General features: G+C 45.6%; 1 long non-coding RNA gene and 1 other non-coding gene across 4 annotated transcripts in view; one reads left to right on the forward strand and one right to left on the reverse strand.

Annotated features, from left to right (window-relative positions):
* Positions 1-12,505, reverse strand: part of LOC102406005 — a 67,972-nt gene that overhangs the window by 5,098 nt on the left and 50,369 nt on the right. The window contains exons 5-7 of one of the 3 annotated variants that reach the window (XR_006551881.2): positions 4,603-5,274; positions 3,347-3,486; positions 2,463-2,647 (exon numbers count right to left, since the gene is read on the reverse strand). This is a non-coding gene — a long non-coding RNA (uncharacterized LOC102406005). Of the gene's footprint in view, positions 1-2,462; positions 2,648-3,346; positions 3,487-3,862; positions 4,455-4,602; positions 5,275-12,505 lie in introns of those variants that run through there. The other 2 variants (XR_326646.4, XR_006551882.2) reach the window with 2 other exon arrangements.
* Positions 2,119-2,222, forward strand: LOC112585818. The gene has a single exon (XR_003110401.1). It is a non-coding gene; the product is annotated as a U6 spliceosomal RNA (small nuclear RNA).

Here is a 12,505-nt window from a genome sequence, read left to right on the forward strand (position 1 = left end):
CCTGCCGAGCAGTCACACAGAGCCACGTACCATCACCTGCACAGGTGTCTGCTGTTTCATGCCCCAGTGCCTGTGATCTTTGCACAACTCAGTTTCTCTGTCTGGTATGCCCTTCCCCTCATCCTTCAACTTACATACCTCTGGCAGGATGACTAAGGAACTTGACTCATTCTCCAAGGCCCAGCTCCCAAGGGTCTCCTCTCTCAAATCCTCTTAGATCCAACCAGCCAGCCAGTCATCTCATCCCTGCTTTGTAACCCACTGTAATGGTTCAGACTGCCATCACCTTGCATTACAACTATTGTTTAACCTTCCATTTAATGGCAACAAGGATGAAGCACATAAGCTCTGGAACCTGAGTTCCAGTCCTGACTCTCACATGTATTAGTTGTGTTACCTGGGTAAAGTATAACCTACCTTCTCTGTGCCTTAGTTTCCCTGTCTGCCAAGTAGGGCTGATAATAATACCTCCCTCATATGTTGTTGTTGAGGCGAGTCACCCTTAAACAGAATAGTGGCTGGTGCATAGTAAGTACTGTGTAAATTTCAACTTTCATTAGTGTTTCTGTCTTTCTTATCTGACGGCACAGACTGGGACTTTTCCTCAGGACCTACAATGAGCCCTGGCACACAGGAGGAGCTCAGCAAATGATTGTTGAATGAGTGGCTCAGAATCCCAAGGTCATGAATTCTTGTGTCTTCATTCAGTCATCTCTGCTCCCCACCAGATCCTGCCTGCCCTCCACTTTTCCTTAGAAGTGGGTCTTTGTAGCTTCCGCTCTCCATTTAGTACCGGTGCTGCTTTCTCCATCAGAGGTTTCCCCTCCTCTTGTCCAGCTTCCTCCTTGGCTTTTCTGACCCTGCGTCGTCTTCTCCCACCGGAGCCCACAGCCCTTCTTCAGACCCCACCTGCCAACACATTGTTCCCCCCATGCAGCCTCTGCTTCTGATCCTTCTGGAGTTTGTATTCTCTACTGAATTAATTCCAGGGCTTTCCAGGTCCTCCAGTATTTGGATCCCCACCACCATGAATTTATCTTCTCAAGAAGGGTTTGCTTGGGTGCTTCTCTGAGCATGGTGAAGACCTCACCATCTTATCATCCAGTCATCTATGCACCCATCCATCTCCCCACTTATCCTCTCACCCAGAACACCCATACATCTGTTCACCCACCTACCACTCATCACCTTTCTATTATTTATCCATCTTGACCTATCTTCTCACCTACCCACAGACCCACCAACCAACTTACCATCCATCCATCCATCCTTCCATTCATCCATCTATTTATCCACCAGATCAATTAACATTCACTATATACGCCCCCTCTCCAATCACTATATGGAATACAGATTTGAACAAGAAGAGCTAGTTTGCTATTTCATGTAGTTAAAAATCTACCTGGGGAAATTAGAAAACGGAACCACAATTTGTGGCCAAAGGTAGTTTGTGTCATATGGGTGCTATGGCAGGTTATTAGAGTCCATAGGTGACCTTCAGGGATCTGGAATTCTGTGGGTGACAAGGTGTGCATGGTGTCTGTTTATATACGTGTGCATTTTCAGGCAAGAGGCTCCATGGCTTTCATGACATTCTCAAAGGGGGTCCCTAGGAAGCACTAGAGGCTGCATAAGGAGAAGCGTGAAGAAGAGATAGCCCTAGTTCAGGGCCTTGAGGTGGAGAACAGTGGAACTAACATTGATTTTAGGCCCACTGTATTATGAACTGAATGTTTGTATCCCCTTAAATTCATAGCTTAAAGCCCTAACCCTAAGGTTAGTCATTAGGAGGTAGGGTCTTTGGGAGGAAATTAGGTTTAGATGAGATAATGAGGGTGGAGCCCCTGTGATGGGATTGTTATTGTTGTGTTAGTCACTCAGTCGTGTCGGACTCTTTTGAGACTGTGGACTGTAGCCCGCCAGGCTCCTCTGTCCATGGAATTCTCTAAGCAAGAATACTAGAGTGAGTAACCATTCCCTTCTCCAGGGAATCTTCCTGACCCAGGGATCAAACCCTGGTCTCCTGCATTGCAGGCAGATTCTTTACCATTTGAGCCACCAGGAAAGCCACTATGATGGGATTAGTGATTAGTGACCTTATAAAAAAAATGAGGATGTTCTTGCTTTGGCAGTAGTATACTAAAATTACAAGGATACAGAGATGATTAGCATGGCCCCTGCACAAGGTTGATATACAAATTCATGAAGCATTCCATATTTTTCTGTGACAATCTAAAGGGATGGGATGGTGGGAGGGAGGTTCAAGAGGGGGAGACATATGTATAGTTATGGCTGATTCACGTTGTATGGCAGAAGCCAGCACAACATTGTAAAGCAATTATCCTCCAATTAATAAATTTAAGAAAAAAAAGAAGAGGAGGAGACATCAGAACTTCCTCCCTCTGCCATGCGAGGATACAGCAGGAAGACAGTCATCTACAAGCAAGGAAGAGGGTCCTTACCAGACCTGACCATGTAGACAGACACCCCGATGTCAGACTTCCAAGCCTCCAGCACCATGAGAAATAGATGTCTGTTGTTTAAGCCATCCAGTCTTTGGCATTTTGTGATAGTAGCCTGAGCTGACTAAGGCTCTATATGCTAGGCACCACTTCTTCTAGTTATGCAAACTTAGACGTGTCCTTATCTGGAATATAGGAATGAAAGAGAAATATGGCCAAGGAAATGAGCTTTCCCCAAGCACTGGGCTAGGCAGAATCTACTTATTGAACACTTACAACAACCTTTCAAATAGGCATGTTATCCCTATTTTACAGAAGAGGAAGCTCAGAGAGGTAAAGTAAGGACCACAGTCACACTGTCATATGGGGCACAGAGGATCTGAATCCAGGTCACTGGGGCTCTAGGGCCCAGGAGCTCTGCCCCTCCCCCAGGCTTGTTTACGGATCAAGGGTGACCCTGAGTGAGTGAGTGCTTTAGAGCTGTAGAACCCCGCTCAGGCTAAGAGAAGATGCTGTTGTTGTCTGTGCTTAGAGAAATGTTAAAAGAATTTTACAAGCCTCAGGAATTGCTGTCATTAAAATTTCAACAACCTTTTCCTGTGGATTCTGCCCATGGAAAAGGTCAGTGAGTGTTAGTTCTCACCCAGGGAGTGTTATCACAGCGGTTTCCAGGAACAAGGCTGGCACAGGGCAGACACTTAGGAAGCACTCATAGGTGGGTCTGTTGACAGAAAAGTGCCCTCAGCCCCCAGCCAACCTCTGTGGCCCCCCTCTGCTGGGGGAGTAGGGTGGGCAGCAGCCTGCTCCATCACAGCTGGCAAAATAGATGTCGCCTTAAAACTGCCCCAATGCTTGGAACCAGGGGCCCCACCAGCAGGGTGTACCGTCACTCAGGTCCAGGGGTTTCCGAAACTTCAAGAAAGCTTGTGTCCAGGCCAGCTGCCCATCCAGACTCTCTCCAGACTGCCACTACTGCCTTCCCTCACTGAAGGAGTTCAAACCCAGGTTGAAAACCTCTGGACTTCTGCAAAAAGGAGATTGAACTGAATGACCCTTAAGCTTCCTTCTGGTCATGTAAGACTGGGATGAATTAAGGGAGAAAATGTTTTTTCAATGAAAACTCTTTTCTCCTTGAAGGCAGGGACCGTGTAATCTGTTGATTTGGCCTTATAACCAGGTATACCCTCCCTCACCATCCCCTCAGCCACCACCCTAGTCTAAGACACACTGGCGTGACCCTGAACCACTCCCGCTGCTTTCACACTGGTCTCCCTTTATGCAGTCTATTCCGTCCAGGTCAGACTGGCCTTTCTAAAGGGATCATATTAGACCTCTGGCCTTCTCCTTGCTGAGTTACAAGGCCAAAAGTTTTTACCAACTTCTCCGCGTTCTTAACTTACCTCTTTACACTCTGTGCTATTCCACCGATGCTCTGGCCAGCTCTACACCTCCCCCAACTCATGTTCTCCTGGGCTGTTTTTCTGCTCCCAGAACCCTCAGATTCCCCAGTGAACTCCTCTTCAGCCATTCAACAGGGAGCCAACTGTTCCCCTGAATCTGGGTAGGTGGCCTTCTCTGTGCTCCACAGTACCTGCAGGCTTCTTCAGTCTGTATTGTAATTTTCTGGTCCATTTTCTGTCTCTCCCACCAGCTGTAAGCTCCGGGCAGGCTACATCTGTGATTGCTTGTTTATCATATTCTCAGTGTCCAGCCTGCAAGACCTAAGACCCTCACTCATAAGAGGTGCTTAATGAACACATTTGCATTCCTTCCAGCACGACTCTACTTGGAGGCAAGGTCAGATTCCTTGCCCCCACTCTTGAGAGGCCTCTCTGCAGAGGCCCCCAATGTGGAAACCATTAGCGCGCCCTCCCCCTGCCCTTAACTGAATTTGCTCGGAAGAGGCAGGAGCTTTTGGAAGCACCTGAATCCGATTATAGAGCTTGGAAGCAAAGCCAGGCATAATTGGGCTGCCTCACCCACCCCAGCCCACCCCCCTTTTTTAGCCAGATGACCAGCATCCTACCCCTGCAAGCAGCCCTCCTGCTTCTCCGCCAGCCTGCGCTGGCTCTGACAGCTCAGCCACCACTGAATGGGCAGGGGCAGCCACATTTAGAGGGGGTGAGGCAGAGACACTCACTTCAACTCTGACATTCAGTCCGTCTCTTGTGACTCAGGTTGCCCCCGGGGCTGCAGGATGCGAGCAGGGCTAGCCCTTTCATTAGATATCTGTGACATGGGAAAAGGTCAGACAAGTGGACTGTGCTGCTGAGTCACCGAGCGTGAGTGTCCATCCTGGCAACCTGCCCATCGCAAGGGGCACTCGTTTGCCCTTTGAAGGAGGTTTGATTCCTGGGATAGATTCAATGCAGGGCATGCGGGGGAAGATGTCTGTTTCTGTAAAAGGAGCCGATGTAACATGGTTGGGAGGAGAGCTGTCTTTGGAGTCAGACACACCTGCTTTGGAGTCTCAACTCTACAGCACCGGCTGCAGTCCCAGAAGCAAGTTCTTAACTTCCCGGACTCTCAGACCGTCATTTATACGGTGTATGCGTGCTAAGCTACGCATACTAAGTCACTTCAGTTGTGTCTGACTCTTTGAAATCCTATGGATTGTAGCCCACCAGGCTCCTCTGTCCATGGGATTCTCCAGGCAAGAATACTGGAGTTGCTTACCATGCCTTTCTCCAGGGGATCTTCCTGACCCAGGGATCAAATCCTCTACTCTTCTGTCTCCTGCATTGGCACACGGGTTCTTTACCACTAGTGCCACCTGGGAAGGAGGCCATCCTATACCTAAGGCACAGAGTTCCTGTGAGAATAAATGAGGTAAAGGATGTGAGAAGCTTAGCAGAGAGCTTGGCGAACAGCGAATGGTCCATAAATGGTAGGTATTATTGTTTGGACCCGCTGAGTGGGTACTTGATCCCCAGGGAACATGGTGTCTCCTCACAGTCACCAGGGTCTTGGCCCCCACCTACCACATCCACAGTCACATAGTTCTGGCTTGGGGCAGTTTAGTTAAAATGGGGATGAGCCAGGAAGAAATGAAAAGGAAGTAAAAGGCTAGTGACATTTAAAAAATTTTACTATCTCACATGGACAAATTGTTTCCTCATGGTTGTGCTGGTCTCAGTGGAAACCAGATGCATAGGTAGACACAGGGCCACACACAGGCAGCCAGGCAAGCAGGCTCTTACTGTCTCTGCCTTGTTGTCGTGGACAGCTGGAGAAAGCTGACCTCTGAAACGCACACTCCTTTACCATTCACTGAATTCCCAGCCACCAGGGTTGTGCCCTTTGGCTCTTGGCTCAGTATCCTCCCTCCATCCAATGCTCTACTCCTCCAAGTAGAGAGAAAACATCAAAGAACTCTTCGGACATCGCAGAGAAGACCAAATTTGCTCAGCGTCATTTGGCAAGCTGTTTAACCTCTCTTGTAACCTAGCTATCTTTAGCCTCCTAGATGCTATTTTGAAATGTCAAACTAGCAAATACTGCTTCCAGAATGGTTCTGATATGGGATGTGACAGGATGCTTGGGGGAAGGGAGACGAGTGGGAGGTGGGGATGCGAAGGGAGCTTTCTGGTAGAGGGGGAGAAAATGCACTAACTTTACAACCGCCAAGTCTCTCCCTTCTACTGGCTCAGCCACCTCCTCCGGAAAGCCAGCACACTTAAGGGGCAATGGGGGCATTGAGTCCCACCTGGACTTAACCTCGAGGAATGTCTGCCTATCTGACTCTGGAGCCAGACCTGGATGTCCCATTAGCCAAAAGAGCAAACTGACTCTCGTGTACCCAGTACAGTCTAAAAATATTCATTCATTCACTCACTTATTCACTCATTCATTCAGCAGGTATTTACTGAGTAGTAACTTTGTGCCAGGCATGGTACTAGGCACTGGGAACACAAAGATAGCTTGCAAAGATTGATACCCACTGGAATCGTCTGGGCAGTTGATTAAACTAGCACCCCTCCTGCAAGAGTCAGTGCAGCAGGTTTGATGCAGATCTGGGAGTCTGCATTTTGAACGAGCACCCAGGCATTCTGCGGCACATAGTCCAGCGTATGAGAAGCCCTAGTCTAGCTTGTAGCAACATCTGTTTCCTAAGCAGCTCCCCAGTACCAAAAGCTAGGAGCGATGAAATACATGTTACAGCCTCAGACCTTGAAGAACTCGCCATTCACAGACTCCAGAAAGAGACAGATGTCATTTCAGGGTGCTAAGTGCTCTGAAAGCGGAGGTACAAAGTACAGTTAGGCCTCATCAAGGAGGTAACCTGCTCTTAGGAACTTGGGGGCGCTATAAAGGAGGTGATGTTTGAGCTGGGTCTTGAAGCATAAGAAGGGTTTTTCAGACAGAAAAGAGTGGATACAGATTATACCTTCTAGAAATGGACTCAGCAAGCTGTATCTCCCGTCCCATGTGCTCCTCTCATAGTGAGACTGGCCTGCCTCATATGGAGAAGCAGGGGGCTTCTGTGTTCCCTGCTCTGGAATCTGGGTGGTGGCTTTTGACTACTTCCTCCCAGAGAGGGCAGAGAAGCGATGCATGTGACTTCTGAGGTTAGGTCACTGAAAGCAACCTGGATTTTGCTTGGTTTTCTCTCTCTCTCTCCCCCCTTCTCAGGATTTATGCCTCGGGAGGCCTGAGCTGTCTGGTAAAATGTCTGGCTACCCTGAAACTGACATGTGGTAGACACCACTTGGAAAAGCCATGCACAGTGGAGAGAGATGCCCAGGGACCCCACCTTTGGTTAATTTCAGCCCCCGGCCTTAGAGGCACCCAGCTGACACTGAGTGAAGCAGAGATGAGCCGTTTCCTCTCAGTCAGCCAAAATTGCAGATTTTGGGGCAAAATAGAGATTTTTGCGGTTTAATTATAAAGCATTATGTTTGGGGTGCTTTGTTAACACAGCATTAGATACCCGAAACAGGCTGTAAGGGTTGTAGGAAGAGGATGCAATAGCAGGTACAAAGATTTCGAGGGGAGAAAGGCTGCCTAACTGTTCTTGGAATTTGAAGAGATTTGATATGCTCATGAAGAATTCCAAGGTCTTGATTCACCATGGAACCGATGCGTACAGTGAAGCTACCTGTATTTGCTGAGTGGTGAGGTCGAAGCTCTTGCTCCAGATCACATAATCCACAGATCGGGTGACCAACTCCCCCGCCCTGACCCACCCCCCCCACCACACACACACAATTGGCATACATGGTGTTAACTCTCCTCTTTTTGTTGTGATGTCATTTTGAGGATATCGGTGCTACCTTCTCAGCTCCTAGGAAGAGATTCACTGGGTGTTAAAGCTGAAGTGATTCAGGTGTCATTTCATCTAAGTGCCTCTCAGATCTTACTGTGCCCAGCAGGCCAGCAGCAAATGTTAACCCAGGCTTTGAATGAGGCTGGTGTGTGAGGGGCAGCATCAGAACAAGGCCTGCATCCCTGACTCATGGGATCTCAAAATCATGGGCCTGGGAGGGGTGTTTGCAGGTCATCCTTCCAGAAAACTTGTCCATAGCAGGGACTCAGAAGCCAGTCCTGCCTGCTCTGAAGTTCTTTATTCAACTGGGTCCAAATCTTCTTCCCTAACTGGCAGATAAAGCAGGTAATATAACATCCAGTCCACAAGGGATGAAATTGAGGCTCAGAGACACCACACAACTTATGTGTGATAGCAGCTCAACGCGGCCCCCAGGGTTGAATTAAGTCTGATGTCTCCCCACTCCCACACTCTATGCACCCCATGAGCACACCGGGAGCCCGTGACCTCTACACCACACTGTGTCCTCCACCTGAGATGCCTTCCTCATCCTGTCTATCTGTTTGACTCTTTATCTTTGTTGAAGTCCCCTACTTCAACCTTAACTCCCCTGGGAAGACTCTCCTTGTTCATATAGCCAGCAGGGGTCTGCAGTTACCCACACTTCCCTGTGGTCTTCCCTTCCTGACCACTTACTTACCTGTGGATGTTGTTTGCTTAGCCAGCTCCCCCAGTTACACAGGATAATTAACAACAGTTATAACAATAACAATCATAAACTACTCTATTTTCTTTTAAAAGATTTATCTTTTTTAATGTTAGATAATATAAAATTATTAATACAGAAAATGTGAATATTTAGTCCATTTCTTGTTAAATTTTATTTTGAAGGGTAGTCTACAAATGAGTCACCATGTGATAGGTTTTCATCAGAGTTTATAATATTTTAAGCCTATTCTTCAATTTGATTGAATATGCTTTCTATCGTGGTGGTGGTGATGGTGGTTTAATTGCTAAATCCTGTCTAACTCTTGTGACCTCATAAACTGTAGCCCACCAGGTTCCTTTGTCCATGGGATTTTCCAGGTAAGAATACTGGAATGGGTTGTCATTTCATTCTCCAGGGGATCTTCCCAACCTGGGAATCGAACTCAGGTCTCCTGCATTGCAGGTAGATTCTTTACCAACTGAGCCACCAAGGAAGCCCTATGCTTCCTATACATAAAACCAAAAGCCCTTAGTTTATTGAACATATGAAACATGACTGGATTTTGAAAATCTACAAATAAACTGAGTTGCTTTCTTTTTGATTTGCTATTCTTGCTTTCAGACAAAAATCAATGGGATTTTCAGGTATAGAAGAATTTATCCTAAAATAGTTGGTATTCTGTTAAAAAGCAAACTTGTGCTATTCCTGGAACAATATGGATTATAAAATTTCTCATTTTTTTTGGAGTGGTATTAATAAAATCAAACAAGAAAGAGACCAAAATCAGGCACATGAACTTTTTGGTATTGACTCAACAACTTTCCTAAGTTTCCTAAGTATTTTGAAACAGCTTCCTTACTTTTATTTATTTATTTAACATTAAAAAAACTGAGATATAAATGACATATAACATTGTATTGGTTTTAGATGTACAACATGATGAATTAACATATGTCTATTTTATATTAACTTTCCACTAATGAATCTATCAATCATCTATTATCTGTCTATCTCAGTCATCTGTCTTTCATACTAGTTGAAGTCTGACTGATGCAGTCACAGAAGACTTCTGTGCCCCAGTCTTCCTTCTCCAGCTTTTCAGCCTTAGTTCCACCCATGTGCTTTATACAGTGTGGCTTTGAGTCCCTTCACCATGCCTCCAGACACACTACATTTCTCTGCCTGTCCTTATAGTTTACCCTTTCAGCAAGTACTCGTCACATCCCTGCTGCATGCCAGGGAGCATCTGGGACCACGAGAAGGAGCAAGACTCTCCAGTGCCTGCCTTCCTGAAGTTTGGACCCCTAATTCTATGCCTGCATTGCTGGGAGGGTGTAGACCAGACCTTCAAACACTGGAGGAGGAAAGCTGTTTAGCTGTTCAGCTATCAGAACCATAACCCCTCAGCGAGCATCACTCAGTGCTGTGAAGAAGCAAGCTCTTCTTGCTCTTAGAATTTAATGAACATCATTTGATGACAAGGCTGGACAACAGTTCCATCAACTGTCAGGCATTTGAAAATTAGTTATTCCATATAATCCTCACAGTGACCCTAAGAGGTAGACATGACCCAGGAGACGGCATGGTTTGTACCAGCAGAGCCAAGCATTGCTCACAAGATTGTGAGACCCCTGGACCCTGTGTGGCTGAACATCAACACGTGACCTTTTCTTCTCTGAGGCTCCCAGGGAAGGAGTCAGTTGTCATCCATTTGAGGCCCAAGTTCTTTTCCAAACACTCTCGTCCCTGTAGCTCTAATTTTACTATGACCTTTTGTGCTCAGCCCAGCCAAGTACAGGAAAGAACTTTGTGCTCTTCAAAGGCTCAACAAGGCAAATTGCTTGGACAGGAATAAATTATAAATTATACTGAGAACAATGCTTTCTGCAGTTACCCTTCTGGGCCTTTGATATACGATGGAACATGAACATGGACTGCTGTTCACTGCTGGGACTACTGCTTTCAGAAGAGCAGTAGAGGGGAGGTAGGGAACTGGTGATCGTGAGCACCCGCATGGGCCATGTGCAAACAATAACAGCAACAGCAATAATTCATAAATATCAGCTGTGTACTCAGTGTGTGCCAGGCACTATTCTAAACTCTTTACATATGTTAACTTATCTAATCTTCTTAACAACCCCATGAGTTGACTGCTATTATTATCCCCATGTTATAGATCAGGAAATTGGTTTAGTAATTCCTTAAGTGATACAATTAATATGTGGCCACATTGGGATTTGAACGGAGGCAGCCTGGTTCCGTTCCTGTTCTGTGCTCTCAAAATCACAGTAGGCTCTCAAATACTTTATCTCATTTAATCCTAATGGTCCTGTATGTCAAGTGATATCTCAGCCTTGCTAATTCTCACACAGCAAATACTTTATTCTCAGAACTTGTCAAACTCTTCCCTTACTCCATAAGCTTCTGGGAGGAGGGGCCCTATCTGTCTTGTTTACTTTTGGGTGTCCAGTGCCGAGCACAGTGTCTAAATGACATAGTAGCTATTGATAAACAAGAAAGTACACACACATATTACAAATAAGGCAACCAAAACAAACCATCCAAGATCAAACTGGTACTGTGTGATAGAACTGAAACTGAAATCCAGGTTCCCATGATGTCAAATTCTAAACTTTCTTTCTGTCACATGTTTTTCTCTGCAAATACCCAGGTCCCAGACGAGGGCTTGGCACATCGTAGCTACTTAATAAAATGTGCTGTTAAAGAAGTGAAATGACCTATCCCCCAACTTTCCCAGCATGCCATCTCTTCACCCCTTTATTTTAGGGTTCTGCCTTTTCCATCATGCCAATAACATAGGATATATTTTCCATGCTCACCCCTCCATCCCACCCTGTGATCTCTAGCTCCCCTCAGCAGCGCATCACGTTTATATCATATTTTGCACATCCCCCACTTTGGAAATGCCTGCTTTTTGAGCTTGAAGTTTGAAGCTACCAAACTTCACAGTAATGTGGCTCACTTACGTAATACAAATGCTTTTTCATTTTTTTTTTCACTCTGAACTTCACAAATTTTTATTTGGTTTCTTGGAATCTATATGCTTATAGATGAGGAGGATTTGCCTACCAAGGCATCAAATGGAGAGAATTTCCTGAATTTTTAAAAGGAAAGACTTATACCAAGGGAAGTATGGCAACTTCCTGAATTAAATGGAATTATTTCAGACCCAAAGGTTACAATTGGAAAATCTCAAGCAAGTGATAAAGTCAAGCTAGAGAAATTAAAATTTGGGGGTTGTTAGAGGTAATTTGAGTTGATCGAATGAACACTAACCCAATGAGGCAATGACTTCTAATGAAATGAGCTATAAATTCAGGTCCTAGTTGTTCATTCATTCATCCATCCATCCAGGGAGGAAAGTTTCAGGCAGATGGATAGCATGTTCATCAACCCAGCAATAAGAAGGATGTTCTATGTGGGAAAGATAAAGATGTTCCATATAAATGAAAGTATTAGTCACTCAGTCGTGTCTGAGTCTTTGTGACCCCATGTACTGTAGCCCACCAGGCTCCTCTGTGCATGGAATTCTCCAGGCAAGAATACTAGAGTGGGTTGTCATTCCCTTCTCCAGGGGATCTTCCTGACCTGGGGATTGAAACCAGGTCTCCTGCATTGGAGGCAGATTCTTTAGCAGCTACTAGGGAAGCCCATATAAATGGATGATTTCAAAGAAGGAAAGACAAGAGATGAACCTTGCCTGTTAAATGGAGACCAGCTCTTGAAGGATCTTGTAAGTCTTGCCCTGAAGTTTGTCCTTCAGTGGTATTGAAGAGATATAGGCAAGGGGGTACTTATAATAATTCATCAGTTTAAAAAAAAATACTTTGAAGATTTTGGGAACATGTATGGAGCTCTACACATACTCTTTGTGTTTCAGTGATTCTGAGGTTGCCAGACAGGACTAGACTTACTTCCATTTGTAACCCATATTATGATTGGGATGAGTTACTTCCTATTTGGGATCCTTAGTTCTCTCATCCATAAGAAAGCATAAGGAAAGAAAGGGGATTGGAAAGCTGAGTCTTCAGAATAGTTTTCCTTTGC

This window comes from Bubalus bubalis, chromosome 6 (genome assembly GCF_019923935.1).
Source record: "Bubalus bubalis isolate 160015118507 breed Murrah chromosome 6, NDDB_SH_1, whole genome shotgun sequence".
Classification (NCBI taxonomy): Eukaryota; Metazoa; Chordata; class Mammalia; order Artiodactyla; family Bovidae; genus Bubalus; species Bubalus bubalis.